General features: G+C 35.4%; 1 pseudogene; it reads right to left on the reverse strand.

The window, feature by feature from the left end:
• The window catches only part of LOC119877939, a 79,882-nt pseudogene extending 59,300 nt beyond the window's left edge, over positions 1-20,582 (reverse strand).
• Positions 20,583-21,692: the final 1,110 nt, after the last annotated feature.

Genomic DNA, 21,692 nt, shown 5'->3' on the forward strand with positions numbered 1-21,692 from the left:
GATGAGATCACTAGTGTTATGTATGTGGAATGAGGAGATAAAAGTTCTGGACGTAGAGAGGAGTGCCAAGAAAGCCTGTGTGGCTCATGGAAAACCAGAGAAGGAGTAACCAAGATAGAAGATTAAGTAGTTATTTGCTGAAAAAAAAAAAAAAAGCAAGAATTGCTAAAGCAAAGTAAATACTTCAAAAGAATTGCTCAAATTTACCATGATGATGAAACAAATATGAATTTTTTGGATATTCTTTTAGTAATACAGAAGTGTCCATAACCTAGGCCAGTGGTGGAGAAGTATGGAAAAATAAAAGAGTGAAGAAAGCTAAAAGTTAAACATGATGGTAGGTATGTATTTTACGTATTTTTTATAGATGTTTGTCCACCTCTCGCCGCTAGGAGGAAGTTCTGTGAAGCCAGGAATTTCCTTTTTATGGCCGTAATCCCAGCACAGAGTTAACTGATTACTTTAAAAAAAAAAAAAAAGTACTTATTAATATAAACTCCAAATAATTAAAAAATCATACACAAAATCAATTAAAATAATAATTTTAAGGATTGTGGATCTTTCTGAAAGACTGAATAATAATCAATTTCCTTTCCCTCATCATGTGTTACAATTTGAAGATGCTACAGGATTCATTTCTGATTGAAATGTTTTTTTTGTTTGTTTGTTTTTGGCAAGAGCTTTTTTATAATTGCTTGCTATTTCTCAATTGTCAAAAAGCATCAAGGGAAAAAACGTTATTTAACACCTTTAGGTAACTGGGTAAGGTTAGCTGAATTCCTATGGAAAAAAATGTCAAGACAAGAGGATGCATTTTGGTTCAGATAATAAGATACCTTGAATATATATTCAGTAGTGCTACATATTTAAAAATTTTATGGAGAGTATTTTTGTGACTTGATTACCACAAGAATTCAGGTGAAGCAAACAAAAAGTGGAAGGTCTGGCTATAAAAATTTTAACATAATATTTCCTAGTCAAGGCCCGCAAAATTTTTAGTTACATTTTGATTTCCTCAAAAAAGTGACATATTGCTGAGACTATACTATGTTGAAGACCAGGGCAATAAATATATTTATGGGAAGAATTGTTAGATTAGCTCAAAAATCTATGGTACCACAAACACCCCACGGGCATTTATATTCAACTTATGCAGTATTTCCAAGGGCAGGCCACCTGATATGGTATGTTCATAAAAAGTACATAGCTTAACTCTTGGTAAGTCCCAATATAACCTCTGCAGAAACCATGTATTCAAATATTTTCTTCTGGGAATTGTAGGAATTTGCTATTATTTGCAATAGCATGTTTCTTTCCTATTTGCATTTTGCCAAACTCTGCCTGACAATGCTTTTCAAAACATGTTGTTTATCTTAAAACAAGTTGATGTTAAAAATCAAATATCATATCTAGAGCTTTAGATAAATAAGTACCGGCTCTGGACTATACTACATCTGTTTTTTTGTAATGCATTTTCCAAAGAAATTCGGTTGTTACATTAGGTATATTTTCCTATAGCTAAGTAAAAGTTAATTAAGTTCTTTTTCAATGGTGACGAGCCTTCCATAGTTGGTTCTTATATTCTGTTGATAGAAAATCAACTGGCATTGATGAAGTTGATATGCAGTCATATATGTTTTTTTTTTAAATCTGTTGAGATTAGAGTTCTTTTGTCTCTTTATGTCTATAGATCAATTATTTTTGAAAGATTTTATCTAATTGTTTTATTCTTTATAGGAAGTTCTTTTGCCTCCCCATAATTATTGCTTACCTCTAATCTTTAGATTTACTTAAGAACTTGAATTTTTTTGCTTGCATTTGTATATCCTTTATTCTTACTTTTCATAACAGTAAAAAGTTTCAAGAAGAGAACAGAGGTCAGTCTCCTTCCATAATTTTTTAAATGCTCTTGTTCTCATTCTCCAATCAGGAAGGTCATCAAGGTGATCTAGTCACTAGTTTAATGGAGCAACTAGTCTCCCAACTGCTGACCTCTTTTACACTTTCCATTTGGCTCAATCTCCCTCACCTTATAATGAATACTTTCATTAGCCCTGAACTGGAAACATACCGCTATTAAGACCTGACATTTTTACTTTTATAGTTAATCTCATTTCTTCAAATTATTTCTCCTCCATCTTTATCATAATTCTCCTTACAGTGCTTAAATCTATTTTTTTACATATCCCAAATTAATCAAAATCAAGCAAAAAACCTTAGTTTCCTAAATAGTCTTACTAGGAGATTTGCTATTTGAAGGTCGTTGAAAAAACAACTTCAGTCTCAACCAAAATGCATGATTTCTATAAAAGAATCTTTACTCCTTTCAATTAATCATATTCTTATACTGTCAATATAAATTAGGTGACTGTCATGTGATACCACTATTAGCTACTCACTTTTCAAGTGAATTCACTGTCATTTTCTCTTGGTAGCTGTTACTTATGTAACATTATCTAAAGTAATATACTGATCTTCTAACTAGTTTCATTATGTGAAATGATTTTATTTTATTTTATTTTATTTTATTTTATTTTATTTTTTTTTATTTTTTTTTTTGTGAAATGATTTTAATTATTAAGCCCTGATCCAACACCAATTGGCAATTCCACAGCTCGAGTTCTGTAGGGAAGAGAAAACCATTTTTGCAATGTGGCCATTTACAAGAGCAATATTTATGAAAATGTGTTCTACAGAACATAGATCATACAAACATTTATTGAGAAGGGAAAATAAATTTTGAAATGCTGCCAGTTCCAAAAATGTGGAGAAAAAGGAACCCTCATGGTGGGAATGCAAACAGGTACAGACACCCTGGAAAACAGTATGGAGGTTCCTTAAAAACTCAAAGTAGGGATTGCATTAAACGTGTATATTGCCCTGGGTAACACTGACATTTTCACAATATTAATTCTGCCAATCCATGAGCATGGAATATTTTTCCATCTCTTTGTGTCTTCCTCAATTTCTTTCAGAAGTGTTCTATAGTTTTGAGGGTATAGATCCTTTACATCTTTGGTTAGGTTTATTCCTAGGTATCATATGCTTTTGGGTGCAATTGTAAATGGGATTGACTCCTTAATTTCTCTTTCTTCAGTCTCATTGTTAGTGTATAGAAATGCCACTGACTTCTGGGCATTGATTTTGTATCCTGCCACGCTACCGAATTGCTGTATGAGTTCTAGCAATCTTGGGGTGGAGGCTTTGGGTTTTCTATGTAGAGTGTCATGTCATCGGCGAAGAGGGAGAGTTTGACTTCTTGTTTGCCAATTTGAATGCCTTTAATGTCTTTTTGTTGTCTGATTGCTGAGGCTAGGACTTCCAGTACTATGTTGAATAGCAGTGGTGAGAGTGGACATCCCTGTCTTGTTCCTGATCTTAGGGGAAAGGCTCCCAGTGCTTCCCCATTGAGAATGATATTTGCTGTGGGCTTTTCATAGATGGCTTTTAAGATGTCGAGGAATGTTCCCTCTATCCCTACACTCTGAAGAGTTTTGATCAGAAATGGATGCTGTATTTTGTCAAATGCTTTCTCTGCATCTAATGAGAGGATCATATGGTTCTTGGTTTTTCTCTTGCTGATATGATGAATCACATTGATTGTTTTACGGGTGTTGAACCAGCCTTGTGTCCCAGGGATAAATCCTATGGACTTTCTTCAGAGAGTTAGAACAAATTTTTTTAAGATTTGTGTGGAATCAGAAAAGACCCCGAATAGCCAGGGGAATTTTAAAATAGAAAACCATATCTGGGGGCATCACAATGCCAGATTTCAGGGTCTACTACAAAGCTGTGGTCATCAAGACAGTGTGGTACTGGCACAAAAACAGACACATAGATCAATGGAACAGAATAGAGAACCCAGAAGTGGACCCTGAACTTTATGGTGAACTAATATTCGATAAAGGAGGAAAGACTATCCATTGGAAGAAAGACAGTCTCTTCAATAAATGGTGCTGGGAAAACTGGACATCCACATGCAGAAGAATGAAACTAGACCACTCTCTTTCACCATACACAAAGATAAACTCAAAATGGATGAAAGATCTAAATGTGAGACAAGATTCCATCAAAATCCTAGAGGAGAACACAGGCAACACCTTTTTTGAACTCGGCCATAGTAACTTCTTGCAAGATACATCCACGAAGGCAAAAGAAACAAAAGCAAAAATGAACTATTGGGACTTCATCAAGATAAGAAGTGTTTGCACAGCAAAGGATACAGTCAACAAAACTCAAAGACAACCTACAGAATGGGAGAAGATATTTGCAAATGACATATCAGATAAAGGGCTAGTTTCCAAGATCTATAAAGAACTTATTAAACTCAACACCAAAGAAACAAACAATCCAATCATGAAATGGGCAAAAGACATGAACAGAAATCTCACAGAGGAAGACATAGACATGGCCAACACGCACATGAGAAAATGCTCTGCATCACTTGCCATCAGGGAAATACAAATCAAAACCACAATGAGATACCACCTCACACCAGTGAGAATGGGGAAAATTAACAAGGCAGGAAACAACAAATGTTGGAGAGGATGCGGAGAAAAGGGAACCCTCATACACTGTTGGTGGGAATGTGAACTGGGGCAGCCACTCTGGAAAACTGTGTGGAGGTTCCTCAAACAGTTAAAAATAGACCTGCCCTACGACCCAGCAATTGCACTGTTGGGGATTTACCCCAAAGATACAAATGCAATGAAACGCCGGGACACCTGCACCCCGATGTTTCTAGCAGCAATGGCCACGATAGCCAAACTGTGGAAGGAGCCTCGGTGTCCAACGAAAGATGAATGGATAAAGAAGATGTGGTTTATGTATACAATGGAATATTACTCAGCTATTAGAAATGACAAATACCCACCATTTGCTTCAACGTGGATGGAACTGGAGGGTATTATGCTGAGTGAAGTAAGTCAGTCGGTGAAGGACAAACATTATATGTTCTCATTCATTTGGGGAATATAAATAATAGTGAAAGGGAATATAAGGGAAGGGAGAAGAAATGTGTGGGAAATATCAGAAAGGGAGACAGAACGTAAAGACTGCTAACTCTGGGAAACGAACTAGGGGTGGTGGAAGGGGAGAAGGGCGGGGGGTGGGAGTGAATGGGTGACAGGCACTGGGGGTTATTCTGTATGTTAGTAAATTGAACACCAATAAAAAAAAAACCCTAAAAGTAGAATTACCATATGATCCAGTAATTCCACTACTGGGTATTGATTGGAAGAACATAAAAACACTAATTCAAAAAGATATATGTACCCATATGTTTCTTGCAGCATTATTACAATAGCCAAAATATGGAAGCACACCAAGTGCCAAAATGGAAGCACCCCAATCTTCCTGATTGGAGAATGAGAGCAAGAGCATTTAAAAAATTATGGAAGGAAACTGACCTCTGTTCTCTTCTTGAAACTTTTTACTGTTATAAAAAATAAGGATAAAGAATACACAAATGCAAGCAAAAAAAATTAAAGTTCTTAAGTAAATCTAAAGATTAGAGGTAAGCAATAATTATGGGGAGGCAAAAGAACACACATATATATGGGATATTAGTCACAAAAAATAATGAAATCTTGCCATTTGCAACAACATAGATGAATCTAGAGGTTATAATGCTAAGTGAAATAAGTCAGAGAAAGACCAATGTGGAATTAAAGAAACAAAAGGAGCAGACAAATTAAAAAAGAAAGAAACCAAGAAACAGATTTTTAGCTATAAAGAACAAACTGATGGTTACATGAGGGTAGTTGGGTGGTATGATGGGTAAAGAAGGATTAAGAGTACACTTATGATGAGCACTGAGTAATGTATAGGGTTATTGAACTACTATTTTGTACACCTGAAACTAGTATAGTACTGTATGTTAGCAATATTGAAATTAAATTATTAATTAACTAAAACTTAAAGAAAATTCCATCAGTTATGTTCTCATAACATACAAAATGATTTAGTATATTAAAGGCTCTGAGAATGCGTGCAAGAAGAAAAAGTATATGACTTTCCTTAACATGAAAATTCTCAGACTTGTGTATCTAAAAAGTAATTATTAAATCTTTCTTTTTTGAAAGATTTATTTATTTGAGCAAGAGAGCGAGAGAGAAGAGAGAGTGAGAGCACAAGTATGGGGAAGTACGGAGGGAGAAGGAGAGACAGAAACCCAAGTAGACTACCCACTGAGTGCAGAGCCTGACGTGGGGCTCAGGGTCATGACTTGAGCTGAAATCATGAGTCAGACACTCAACCGAGCCACCTAGGCACCCCAAAATCTTTATTTTTCAAAACATGCATTAAAAATACTTGGGAGTAGTATTTCATGAAACATTTATGATGTTATTCTAAAATAGTTTGATTGAGGAATAGGACCCTGTTACACACTCAGAGCGAAACCCTGAAGGCAAATCTTGACAATATGGTTCCCTATGTTAGCTACTTATTAATTTTGAGATGGCTGGTGTAACATTCCTGCCAATGAGATTTGGGCAAATTTGTTGAGAATTCTTAGAAAGGTTTCCTTATTTATAAAAAGACAGCCATAGGAAGAAACATTAGCTCTTAATTCATAAGCTATTTTCATCTCAAATTAGTTATTTTTTTCTTATAGGAAGGTGGTATAAGCAAGCTGTAGGTATAAAATGACTTGAAGCACAAAATTCAGCTTCTAGAAACCAACGAAACAGCCAAGTGTTCACGCAGCAATAAGCACAGAGAACCATACTTGGATGTTGGAGAAAAAGACCGTCAGGAAGTTATATTACCATCTGCTGCATTTAATCCCACTTTGTCAGGTTCCTTCCTCAGTTAAGTTTTGGTATGTCTCATTCCTCATAATATAGAAGTATGGGATCTTGTTCCAAATACTAGGAGTCATTTGAGACCTTCTAATAATAATGTGCAATAAAGTGTGACATACTCATACCAATTCAATAAACTACTCATTTTCAATCTGATGTTTTCTAGTATTAAATTAATAGACACATACATGATGCCTAGTATCTTTTCCCAAATTCACAATTATCATTTTGTTTCTGTAAAACGAAATGACATTTGACATTTGAAAATGACATTTCTGAGACTTGAGATTGGTAAGCCTTTGTATTTTTGTATCCTCAGTTCTCTGAATTGAGTATTCACTAAATTCTTGATTTTATCAAAATAAAAAGTTTAGAGCAATAGACTTGCAATATAACAGTTAATTCACAAATATCAAACAAAAGATAAATTATTTCTAGAGGAAAAATAAAAGATTACTATTTTGAGCGAATGTCTGAGGAACAGAGAGGATAGTAATATATGATGAGTTGAAACAGTATTTTATTTTCTGGCCTGGAATTCAGATTTATTCATTTATTTTTCTGTTTTTCAATTTTTTATTTAATTCTAGTTAATTAACATATAGTGTAATATTGGTTTCAAGAGTAGAACTTAGTGAATGAATCATCACTTACATACAACACCCAGTGCTCAGCACAAGTGTTCCCCTTAATACTCATCACCTATTTAGTCTACTCTCTACCCACCTCCCCTCCATCAACACTCAGTTTGTTCCTTATACTTAAGTCTTTTATGGTTTGCTTCCCTCTCTCTTATTTTCCCTTCTCCTATGTTCATTTTTCTTAAATTCTACATATGAGTGAAATCATGGTATTTGGCTTTCTCTGACTTATTTTGCTTAGCATAATATACAGACTAGCTCCATCCACATCATTGTAAATGGCAAGATTTCATTCTTTTTGATGGTGGAGTAATATCCCTAGATAGATAGATAGATAGATAGATAGATAGATAGATAGATAGATAGATAGATTTTCTTTATCCAGTCATCGGTCAGTGGACAGTTCGGCTCTTTCCATAATTTGGCTATTGTAGATAATGTTGTTATAAACACTGAGGTGCATGTGCCCCTTAAAATCTGTATTTTTGTATCCTTTGGGCAAATACCTAGTACTGCAAATCTGGGTCATAGGTAGTTCTACTGTTAACTTTAAAAAAATTGTAATTTTTCTTAAGATCTTATTTTTTTTATTTGAGAGAAAGTGAGAGAGCAGGAGGGAGGTGCAGAAGGAAAAGGAGACTCCCCACTAAGCAGGAAGCCCTATATGGGGATCAATTCCAGGACCTTCGGATCATGACCTGAGCCAAAGGCAGACACTTAACCTCCCAAGCCACCCAGGCCCCCTGCCCTTATTATTTGTTAATTTGAGGAACTTCCATATGCTTTTCAAATTGGCTGCACCAACTTGCATTCCCACAAACAGTGTAAGAGGGTTTCCCTTTCTCCATATTCTTGCCAACATCTGTTGGTTCCTGTGACATTAATTTTAGCCATTCTGACAGGTGTGAGGTAGTATCTTATCATGGTTTTGATTTGTATTTCCCTGATGACCAATGATGTTGAGCATCTTTCCATGTGTCTGTTAGCCATCCAGATGTCTTCTTTGGAAAAATGTCTATTCATGTTTTCTGCCAATTTCTTAACTGCATTATTTGTTTTTTTGGGTGCTGAGTTTGAGAAGTTCTTTATATATTTTGGATACTAATCCTTTATAAGTTATGTCATTTGCAAAAATATTCTCCCATTCTGTAGGCTGCCTTTTAGTTTTATTGTTTCTTTCACTGCACAGAAGCTTATCTTGTTGAAGTCCCAATAGTTCATATTTGCTTTTGTTTCCCTTGCCTCCAGAGATGGATCTAGAAAGATGGTGATATGGTTGATGTCACAGAGGTTGCTGTCTGTGTTCTTTCTAGGATTTAGATGGTTTCCTGTCTCACATTTAGGTCTTTCCACATTAGGTCCTTTCCATTTTGAATTTCTTTTTGTGTATTGTATAAGCACGTAGTCCAGGGGATGCCTGGGTGGCTCAGCAGTTGAGCATCTGCCTTCAGCTCAGGGTGTGGTCCCAGTCCGGGGATTGAGCCCTGCATCGAGCTCTCTGTGAGGAGCCTGTTTCTCTCTCTGCCTATGTTTCTGCCTCTCTCTGTGTGTCTCTCATGAATAAATAAATAAAACCTTAAAAAAAAAAAAAAGTAGCCCAGTTTCATTCAGCATGTGGCTGTCCTGCTTTGTTGAAGATTAGTTGAATTTGTAGTTATGGGTCCATTACTGGGTGAGTTGTAACAGTATTTGAAAGAAATTGCCCTTTCCTCCTGTAAGACCCCTATTTTAAGTGCATGTAAAATGTGTAAAGATTTTATGCCGGAAAAATTGGAATTAAGTTTTGAAAACCTAAATTATTACTATATTGTGGAAAATCTTAAACACTAAAATATTTAGACTGTTCAATAAGAAATGAGAAACAATTGAAGATTGTGAGTAAAGGCTGGGTGTTATACTATATGTTGGTAAATCGAACTTCAATTAAAAAAAAAGATTCTGAATAAAGGATAATGCAATTCTGTGCAGTTTTAGGTCAGAAAGGACAAAGAGTGAAGGCAAGGAAATTAATAATAGTTATATTACACGAAGCCACCTGATTGTAATACCGTTAGGAGCTGACTTCAATGGATGTTGAATGAGAGGTCCAGACGCAAGGTATAAGGTGAATCAGTAAAACACAAGAAGAACATGACATTAAGAATATAAACTTTGGAAAGAGACTGTCAAGATTGGACTAATTAGTGGCATAACCCTGCAAACACTGGTGCTTCACTTAACCAAACCAAAGTTTACAAATCTCTAAAGAGAGGATAATAGCCCCTTTTGTAATGGTTACATAAAGTAATCTGTGTGATGCTTCTAGCATACTCCTTGACACAAAGCTCAATAAATGTTAGTTATCCTTATTACTATTGTGCTATTTTTAGGATATTCAAATTCATCTTTGCTTATGCTTTGTTCCATACAGCTAAGTAGCTTGAATAAATAAAGCATGGATAAGTACTATGTCACTCACAAAAATTTATTAGAAATCAAGTGAATATAAAGGTCAGACATGCATAATTAAATTGTATGATATGTAAATCCTAAATTTCCATACTGAAGTTCAAATGACTGCAGATAAATAATTTTTCTTAAATGAAAATCTCAGAAAACTAAAAGGTCCTGAATAGATCAGTTTAGGGTACTCAAGGTATTGACTTTATCACTGAGATAATAACTGAGAGTAATTATTTTACATTATAGAAATTGCTTTTACTAATGACAATTATTTTATGAACAATTTTAAATCATTTTTTAAAAATCTAAATGTATATTTTCTTCTAAAATCACCACATTCCCTTTTTTTTTTACAGATTTTATTTATTTATTCATGAGAGACACACAGAGAGAGACAGACAGACAGACAGAGAGGCAGAGACACAGGCAGAGGGAGGAGCAGGCTCCATGCAAGGAGCCCGAGTGGGACTTGATCCCAGGTCTCCAGGATCAGGACCTGGGCTGAAGGCAGCGCTAAACCGCTGAGCCACCCGGGCTGCCCAGTCACCACATTTCTATACTTACTCTCTACTTATAAATACCATACACCTGAAGATGTCTACACTGATGGATACATTCAATAGTGATCCAGTTTTAGGATGTTTTTCAACAATGAATAGATGTATAAAATGTATAGAAACTTTTCCGGCTTCCAGATTTTCTTAGGAATATATCAGAAAAAGGCTTTAAATTCCTGTGTAATATTTTTAATTTTGTAGGAAATGCTTCCTTGTTGCCACATAGTTGATAGTCCACTGGCACTTACACTAAAATATTATATTCCATTTTATATTGTATCTTAAAATTGTCATCAACTAAAGGAAAAACTTCCTTATGTTATGTATTTCAGTAATAAACATATAAAAAAGTCACTAAGCTCTTTTTCCTAATATATGTGTCTATCTTTTTCCCAATATATGTGTCTAATAAGAGTTTTGTGCCATTCTAAAAAATCATTTGTTATGAAATAATGTGTTGGCTTCCAATTACTTTAATTGATTATATCTCAGTGATATTATATACAAATTAGGCATGTAACAATGAGAAAAATAAATTGTCAACAACTTTTTCTTGAGTATATTTTCTACCAACTTTAGACCTTGTTTTAAAATTTGTTTCACATTTACATTTACATGTTCTGAACTATATGCTGTACTAGTTTTTTTTTTTTTTTCCTTATAGATTGTAACTTTAAATGACATCTAGATTTGGTCTGTTCACTTCTTTTGGTAACAACATCGAGTAATTTAGCCCTGCAAAGCATTATTTGGTGTTTATTCTTAAAATCTATGATAAGTTTTAAAGGGATTCACTGCTTTTTATTTAAAAATAACCCAAAAATCATTGTAGTGTGAATTCCCCTGGTATCTATACCCAATTTAAATTTCAACATGGCCCTTATATTACTTTTTTCAATAGTTGCTAGCCTTCCACAGTGTTATATAATTTATTACTGGTACCATCTTGGATTACTTATAGCATGTAAGACTAAATTTTCAATTGCTTGACACATCAAAATTTTATTTTTGTTCAGTGCACATGCACATGGTTTAGCACAGAAACCTGATCATCATGGTCTCCAGAGACTTTGGCTAACAGAAGCTCCAACATGACGCATGCTTTCATGATATCAGAGGCAGAAAAGGGAGAATGTGTTGACATTCTAAAATCTTCCTAAATACTTCACATATAACTTCTTCAGAATAGCAATACCCAAGTTCTAGTGAACAAAGAGCTATCTATGACTGTCTCCAGCAGGAAAAAATAGGACGTTTATGAATAGCTTTAATGATGATCACACCTCAGGCCAAAAACATTCATATTAAGCTTATACTCCTTTATGTGCACAAAATATTACTATCTTCTTTTTTCAAAAAAGAAATTAAAACACCAATTCTAATAACAGTCTAAAAATTTAAAGCTCAGATGTGATATTTCTTGCTTCAGACAATTTCTAACTTAAATATACTTTCTTTTGCCACTTTATATTAAATAATTGGACAGGGTCGGTATAATAAATATTCCCTATGATAAACAGGAAAAAAATAGAGTCGTAGCAGCCATTTTTCTGTAGCTTTTGTTTAAATCCCACTCGGCTAACCTTGTGATGGGCTCCTACACTAGGCTGGGCTCTGTCTTGAGAGCACCCTTGAAAACCTCCCTGAAAGAACTGGCTTCATTAGTGTGAGACAAGTGTAGTCACACAGAACCCTACATTTAGAATGTCCACATCCTTTTTTTTAAGATTTTATTTATTCATGAGAGACACACAGAGAAAGAGGCAGAGACATAGGCAGAGGAAGAAGCAGGCCCCATGCAGTGAGCCCGATGTGGGACTTGATCCTGGGTCTGCAGGATCACACCCTGGACCAAAGGCTGGCGCTAAACTGCTGAGCCACCCAGGGATTCCTGGAATGTCCACATCCTTGATTAAATGTTCTGTCACCATCTTGAAATTTCTAATAGTTTTATCTTTGAATTTTTTTTTTCAGTGAAATTTAATTGCACAATGGAACTTGCACAGTAATCACATGCAGGCTTAGGTTATGAGTATAATAGGAGGGGGGAGGGGATTAAGGGGTTTTGAGGAGAAACAGTGGGCTACGTGTGCACTAAGCACATGTGACCACCTAGCACACACTACCTCTAATTGGGGCCAAGGGGAACAGAGGGGATGGCCTAGGCAAAATTTGGGCTGAGAGTTTTGATGGTGATGAGGGCAGCAATAGCAAAAGTAACAGCAGTGACATTAGGGCCATGGCCCCAAGAGAAAGGAGGACACTGCATGGGAGCAGAACCAGCCCCAACGTCAGAAGTCATTTTGCCCAAGAGTCCCAGAACATGTGCACAAATATTAACTCTCTGGAAGAACAGAAGCTGCTGATATGCAAGCAGTAAACTTTGTCAGTAAGTTGCTTTAAAACTGAAATAGAAAAAAAAAAATAAAATAAAAAAATAAAACTGAAATAGACATGGTCAAATGAAAACAAATCACACTTATATAAGGAGATATTTACCAGAAAAGCCTATTGTGGGATGCCTGAATGGCTCAGTGGTTGAGCATCTGCCTTTGGTTCAGGGCATGATCCTAGGATCTTGGGATCAATTCTCACATCAGGCTCCCTGTGGGGACCTGCTTCTTCCTCAGCCTATGTCTCTGCCTCTCTCTCTGTATCTCTCATGAATAAATAAATAAAACCTTAAAAAAAAAATCCATAAGCCCAAAGAAAAACTGAAGTTTGGCCAAGTCAGTTTGTGACTACTGGGCAATTGTGTCCATAAATAGCTCTGTTATTTCAGACAAATTAAGTCTTTAAACATAATTAGGAATAAGTTAGGAGTCATTGTGAGGTTAAAGCTGATCAAAGTAGTTTTCATGGTGAAATGGACTTCATGTTCTTGTTGGCCTTGAAGGACTAGCTGTATTGTCTTTTAGCATGCTGTCATACTGATTGTTGGAGGGAATTAGAGATCATGCACTTGATGAGAGTATACCTAGAAACATATAAAAAAGAATACTCATATCCAAAGGATATATAGTGATTCGAAGGGGCAACTGCACCCCAATGTTTATAGCAACAATGTTCACAATAGCCAAAATATGGGAAGAGCCCAGATGTACATTGACAAATGGATAAATAAAGAAGATGTGGTACATATTTACAATGGAATATTACTCAGTAATAAAAAAGAAAAGAAATCTTACCATTTGCAATGATGTGGATGGAACTAGAGGGTATTATGCAAAGTGAAATAAGTCAATCAGCAAAAGATAATTATCATATAATTTCACTCATATGTGGAATTTAAGAAACAAAACAGAGAATCAGAGGGGAAAGGAGGGAAAAATAAAATAAGATGAAATCAGAGAGGGAGACAAACCATAAGAAACTTAACTATAGGAAACAAATTGAGGGTTGCTAGAGGGGAGGTGGGTGGGAGAATGGGGTAACTAGGAATTGAGGAGGGCATTAATGATGGGCATTAATTAGAATGTGATATAATGAACACTGGGTGTTATATGCAACTGATAATCACTAAACTCAGTATCTGAAAGTAATAAAACACTATATGTTAATTAATTAAATTTAGGTAAAAATATAACATTTAGAGAGGTCAGGTAAGGAAACAGAATTCTGAAGTTTGAGAACCATTAAGATTATTTCAGGACACTGGAGCCAAAGAAACCATCCTTAGATTGCAGAGTGAGGACAATAGTGGAAACCTAATTTCTCAGTTTTCTGTTAGAATAGTTTTGGTTATGGTACAGACATCTGACATGTCCCAGGGAACTTATGCACAATAGCCACTTTTGGCCACTGTGCAAGCAGTCCCTCAGAGAGCTAGAATAATGCCTAAAGGCAGATTATCGTAGAGGATCACTCACTGTAGTCATTATGGCTTTCTGGCAATGTTGGTTTTCATAAGACTATCCACAGTCCTAGTTATTTCTTGGAGCAGAGCATGGAAAATGCAAGATTTCCAGTGAACTCCTTGAGTGGATCACATGGCAGCTGCTCCCAGAATGAATACACTGGAAGAATATTCCAAAAGATGTTATTCCAAGCAAGAACACCTTTTAGATTTAATTCCAACCTTTTGGTCTCTTGTTCTAAGTCTTGTTAAAAATGTGGTAAAAAAGGACAGTCCTAATATCCTCTGGGACTGAGGTTTTGCATTTAAGTCTCCAGCTGTGATGCAGTTTTGTAGGCCTTTTGGATTTCTAGAGCCTAGAAAACTCAAATCCAAAGTAATGGAATAGTTAACGTAAGAAAAGAAGGCAGTTTCATTAAAGAGTTGACAAGAGCTCATAAGATTAGCTTGATTACAGAATCTAGTCCAATTAGTAGGCAGATACCAATAGGCAATATTGCCATAAATAAAATATTTCCCATTAAGTTCTATCCAGCTATGTCATGGAATAATTGTCCCATAGATTTGTAGTTCAGAGTTTATATTGGCCTTTTTGGTGGAGACATTGTCCCATTAAATTAGAGAGAGAGAAAGGAAGAGGAAGATCAATCCCAAGCATAACAAGTGAAATTATGTTAGGATCATCTGCGCCTATTAGCGCATACAATAAGGCAAGGCATATGTACCCTTATATGTACCCTAATAAAAATGTAAGTATTTTTTATTGTTAGCAGAGTATGTGTAATTACAAATACTTAAAGCTCATGTAAGGACCCTTCATAATGTTAGGGTGAAAAAAAGATGGCCCTTTTGGAAGCATATTGAAGAAAGTTCATTTTTTTAAATCTAGAGAGAGAACCAAAAAGACCTTTGATAAATGTGATAAATATCTTTAAACCTGAAATAGATATAGGAATTTGGAGGAAGCTGGAGGCTTCTAAAGGAAAATGAGTATATAACCAGAAATCAGAAATAAGGTTGTGAGACTGTGTTATGAGTGGAGTGAAGGAATGGGAAAACAGGTTGGATAAGGTAAAGAAGAGGGATCCCTGGGTGGCGCAGCGGTTTAGCGCCTGCCTTTGGCCCAGGGCGCGATCCTGGAGACCCGGGATTGAATCCCACGTCGGGCTCCTGGTGCATGGAGCCTGCTTCTCCCTCTGCCTATGTCTCCGCCTCTCTCTCTCTGTGTGTGTGTGACTATCATAAATAAATAAAAAGTAAAAAAAAAAAAAAAAAAAAAAAGGTAAAGAAGAAGAAAATACAAAGTAAGGCTCATTACGGAAGATTGCAATTGCAATGGGGGTGGGCAATTATGTGGATGGCAAGGGTTACATGTAGGAGATAGAGAAGGAGTATATAGCAAAGGACAACAACAAAAATAGTGATGACAGGAAAGAAAGGAATCTTAAAGGGCCTTGTACAAATATCTTGAAGAAAAGCAAACTAACTTGTATTTCTATCTGTTTGGTCCAAAGTACTTGGGAAGGTGGTATACCTGGTGGTGCCATCTTCTTCTGAGGAATCATGAGAGAGTTATGATTAAAGTCTCCAAACTGGTGTCTACTATCCAGAGTAGATTTTGTTCCTTTTTGGTGAAGAGATATGCATCTAATTTGGCCCTTCTGAAGTTTGGTAGTAGGGTTAGTGGTAAAAAGGATGATATAAGCGTCTTTCACACAGGGTTGAAGATTAGTCTTCTGATGATGTCCTCTCCAGAGAACTAAGTTTTTAATTTACAGGTTATACAGTGGTATGGATGAAAGACTAGAAGAAAGCAGCCTCAACTCATTGATGTGAAGTGTGAATATAATTAATAAGCTCTTTGAAGTATTTTACAGTGTCTTGGTTGATCATCTTAGAATCTTCAAAACTTCAGGAAGAATAGAGAATTTTCATAAATTAGCCAGTTACTATTTTATATGGGGACATTAGTGTGACCCAGCAGAAAAAGACTGGATGGCAATCTGGGCTGAGAGTAAAATCTCAGGCCACGGGAGATTAAGTATTTTCATTAGTTTAGCAATCTTCAATTTTAGTAGTCCATGAGCTCTATCATTCTAAATGATGGGATTATTTTATCTCTTGGTACCTTATGTCCCTATAGAGCCAAAGTTTATAATAAGTCTTGGGTACCTTGCAGAGAATTGTTGAATGTTGTAGAACAAAGAAAGAAGTCATCTACATGTTACATAAGAGTTGAATTGCAAGTCAATAAGCAAAATGCTTAGATATGCATTTAATGTCTCAGCAAGATAAGTTGTCTCTTTCTGTAAATCCTTATGGCATAACTATCCAGGAATATTACTGATTTTCCACGTAAAGGAGAATAGGCATTGGGAGTTAGGATGAGGATGTATGCTAAAGAAATCAGAGTATAAGTCAACAATGGCAAAATGAATGGTATTGGAGGTATGAACAAGAAGATATAGTGTTGAAGTTTGGGACACAAAGGAATCTGGTTTTATAATTTTATTTATCACTGGTAAATCTTGGACCAACAGTAATACTTTATGTTGGCTCTTCCACCTCTGAATGGGTGTGTTGTAGATGCCAGAGGTGGGCATAAGGAGCCCCTTTCAAGGAATCTTTGAATAATAGAAATAATAATCATTAATAGGTTAATAGATAATTATAATAGGTTAATAGAAATAATAATCATTCTAAAATAGTAATATTTAATATTTAGTTGTAATATATTATGATTAATATATGAATATAATATATACTATGTGATAGCAGTTATTAATATTGTCTCAGGTTTTAAAGGGTACTGGGTTAGGTTAGGGAGGTCATAGTTAAGATCTACTTCACTTTTAAGTTCTCTGCTTCTCAAATATGCCATATGTCTCTAGTTTCCATAGCCAAAGTGAGTCAGGAATGTGACTCAGGAATGTAAATGAACATGTTTTGACTGTAGGGATGGTCAAGGGCTTGGGATACTGTGAAGGGGGCAATAAAATGGAGGTGATCTCTCAGAAGGCAAAGATGAGGATAAAATAAACTTACCCCTAACCTTAAGTTCTCTTCATTTGCAATTAAATTCTACATTATTTTATTAATGCTTTTATATCCATCACTTCTATGATACTTCAGTAAACCATTTCAATGGACCATTGATTGATTATTATGAATTGGAGCTCTGATGCAAGATGATAATATTAACAAAGTGAAAATTTTAACAAACAGTAATAATAGCATGTTAATGATGTGATAAAATGATAAGTGGAGACAAAATGCATTGTGTTAACATATACTAAATAATACAAAATGGTCAACAGAGCCCTTGTAGCACATACACATCTCTAAACCTCTAGTGATTTCTATAAATGAAATTTAATGAGTGAAAATATTGACTATTCATGCATTTTAGATTTGTAAAATGTGAAAACAATGTTTTAGTTCTCATTTTCTTTGTACTCTGGACATTGTAAATTGCCTCAGGGATCCCTTTTTAATCACAATATCAGTTCAGTAGTCTGTGGACTCTATTTGTTAAACAGTATTTATTAAACATGCTTTGCAAACCCCCAGCACTTTGTTGAGGTAGAATTCACCAAGGTCTCATCCTGTTTAAACGTTCTGACAGCAAAAAACAATTGTGAGTGCCAGTGATGTAATACTTAATCTGATCTACTTCGATCAAAAATGTTAAATAATAAATTATTTACATTTAAGACAGTAGCTATGTTTATGATTAGATCTAACTGACTAATCAATGGGTATAATTGTGTTTCAACAGAGTTGGTTTACTTCCTTTTATTGGTGAACTCTCTGATTTTTTTCTTTGATTATTTTTTAAAATATTTATTCATTTATTTGAAAGAGAGACTGAGAGACAGATCAGTGGGAAGGGAAGAGAGAGAGGGAGAGAGAAACTTAAACAGATTCCATGCTGAGAACAGAGCCCGACACAGGGCTCCATTCCACCATCCCGAGATCATAACTTGAGCTGAAATCAAGATTTGGATGGTTAACTGACCACGCCTCCCAGGGACCCCTGTTTGTTTGATTATTTTAATTATAATTTAGGTCCTATTATAATCCCTAGTGACGGGAAGACTCAATAGTAGATATTTTTAATGGATGAAAATAATGATAAAAATATTCTAGAATAATTTGGATTATCACATCAACAAAACGATTTTATTTTATTTTTTTAAAGATTATTTTTTATTCATTTATGATAGTCACAGAGAGAAAGAGAGAGAGAGAGAGAGGCAGAGACATAGGCAGAGGGAGAAGCAGGCTCCATGCACCGGGAGCCCAACGTGGGATTCAATCCGGGGTCTCCAGGATCGCGCCCTGGGCCAAAGGCAGGCGCCAAACCGCTGCGCCACCCAGGGATCCCCAACAAAACGATTTTAATTTCATTTTAAGTTACTCCATGATTTATTTTCATTAGATACTAGTTTACATACCAAGAAATATTCTATAATAAATGAGAAGTAAGCACACAAGAGATAGAAGAAATTTAGTAGTGGAAATATTCAATCTCTTATGTAAATGTGGTAGGCCAAAAGCCTCAATTTTCAAGTAAAAATCTATGTGATACAGTAAGTATCACATTATGTATTTTATTTTATTTATAGTATCACCTAAGAGAAATATATTATCAATCATTTTAAACAAGCCATATGTGAAGATATCAAACTTATTTATGTTTTGGGTATTACCACCTTTCCACTATGGAAACAATATGTTATGAACCCAATTTTTTATTTTTATATTTAAGTGGATCAAATTGATATGAGTGGCTAAATCTCTGTTGAATATATTTTCCTACTTTAATATTATTACATATGCACTAACAAAAGTGACTACAAGTTAGGGCTATTTGCATACTTCCATTCTCTTTTGTAGAAATTGGAACATTATATTCATTTAGTCAACATGCTACTTCATGGTGAGTCATTCAGTGTCTGCACCCTTTCCATCACTTGTTTCATCTTCCCATTCTTTAATCTTGATCCAACATAAGTCTCTTGGCCCCTCATCAAGTCCTTCTGAAGTTACTTTGGAACATTATCCTGCTGGCACATCAAACTCAACATATCCAAAGCTGCACCTTTTTTTTTTTTTTTTTTCCCTCAAACCAGTACCTTTTTCTGTCTTCTATATCTTCAGAAAAGCACAATCTCCCACCTACTAACCCAACTAAAACTCTCCTAACAATTATCAAGAGCCATCTTTCTTTTACTCCTCACAACCATTACTGATGACCGTAACTGGACTGGCTCTTAATCCACACATTGCATCAACTGAGCATGTGGATGTGCATGCATGCTAAATGATTTTTTCAAGCATTATTTCACACAATCCTACATTATTCATGTTGTTATTATAAAGGAATTTGAGTCCTTTATAGTTACTAGATGGCAAAGGTATCATTTAAACTCTTGTCAGTTTGGTTTCAAATTTTGTTTAGTCTAACGTTTCTTGATAAGAATCATGCAATTATCTTCTTATTGCTCTCCATGAGACTTATCATTTTATAATCAATTCTCCATAGTAACAGATTTAGCTAACATCTCTGAACAATAAAGAGAATATTGTAATAAAATGAGTCAAATAATTTTTTGGCTCCCAAGCACATGTAAAAATTATGTTTATAAGTAGTTTATTAATTATGCAATAGCATTATGTCTAAAAAATGTATATACCTTAGTTACATAATATTGTATTATCAAAAAAATGCTGACCATCATCCAAGTCTTCAGTGAGTCATAATCTTTGGCTGGTGGAAGGTCCTGTTTCCATATCAACGACTGCAGCCTAACCAGGGTGTTGATGATTGCTGAATGCTGGGGTGGCTGTGCAATTTCTTAAAATATACAACAATAAAGTTTGCCACTTTGATTCTCCCTTTCATGGATGATTTCTCTGTAGTGTGCAATGCTGTGTAATAGCATTATGCATATAGTAGAACTTCTTTCAATATTGGACTCCCTCCTCTTGAAACATGTCACTGATTATCAACTAAGTTAATGTAATATTCTAAATGCTTCCTTGACATTTCAACAATCTTCACAGCAGCTTCACCAGAGTAGATTGCATCTCAAGAAACTACTTTTTTTGCTCATCTCTGAGAAGAACCCTTCATCTGTTAAAATTTTTAATCATGAAATTGCAGCAATTTAGTCACATCTTCAGGTTTCACTTCTAATTCTAGTTGTCTTACTAATTCCGCCTCATCTGCAGTTACTCCCTCCATTGGCATCTCAAATCCCTCAAAATCATCCATGAGGGTTGGACTCTTCTTCTAGACTGCTGTTAATGTTGCTATTTTGACTTCTTCCCACAAATCATGAGTGTTCTTAATGGCGTTTAGGATAGTGACTCGTTACCAGAAGGTTTTCAGTTTACTTTGCCAAATCTATCAGAGAAATCATTTTTTATGGCAGCTATAGTCTCACCAAATATATATTTTTTAAATAATATGACTTTAAAGTTGAAATGATTCCTTGATCCATGGGCTGCAGAATGGATGCTGTGTTAGCAGACATGAAAACAACATATCATTGTGTATCTTCATCACACTTTGGGTGACTGGGTTCATTGTTAATGGACAGTCACATTTTGAAAAGTAGGTTCAATAGTAGGTTTCAATAGTAGGCCTAAACTATTCAACAAACCATGTTGCACGTAAACAGATGTACTGTGATCCAGGCTTTGTTGTTCCACTTATAGAGGACAGAGTAGATCTACCATAATTTTTAAGGGCCCCAGGATTTTCAGAATGGTAAATGAACACTGGCTTCAAGTTAAAGTCACCAGCTGCATTAGTCCCTGACAAAAGCAAGCCTGCCCTTTGAAGCTTTGAAAGTCCTAGTTGGCATCTTCCAATATAAGGCTGTTTTGTCTACTTTGAAATCTGTTGTTTAGTGTAGGCACCTTCATTAGTTATCTTACCTTTTGGATAACCTGCTGCAGCATCTAAGTTAGTACTTGATGCTTCACCTAGCACTTTTATATTATGGAGATGGCATCTTTCCTTAAACCTCATGAACCAACCTCTGCAAGCTTCAGACTTTTCTTCTATGGGCTCCTTATCTTTCTCAGCCTTCATATGACTGAAAACAGTTAAAGACTAGCTGTAGATTAGGCTTTGGCTTATGGGGATTATATGGCTGGTTTGAAATTCTATCTAGAATCTGCTTTTTTATCACTTATGTGAAGTAGCATTTTTAATTTCCTTTAAGAATTTTTCCTTTATATTCACAATGTGGCTGTTTGGCCCAGGAGGCCTAACTTTTGGCCTGTTTTTACTGTTACATGCCTTCCAATAAGTTCCCTGTCTTATCTGGGCATGGTTTGTGGTGCCCCAAAACAACTGCAATGGTAACATCAAAGA

This window comes from Canis lupus, chromosome 38 (assembly GCF_011100685.1).
Source record: "Canis lupus familiaris isolate Mischka breed German Shepherd chromosome 38, alternate assembly UU_Cfam_GSD_1.0, whole genome shotgun sequence".
NCBI lineage: Eukaryota > Metazoa > Chordata > Mammalia > Carnivora > Canidae > Canis > Canis lupus.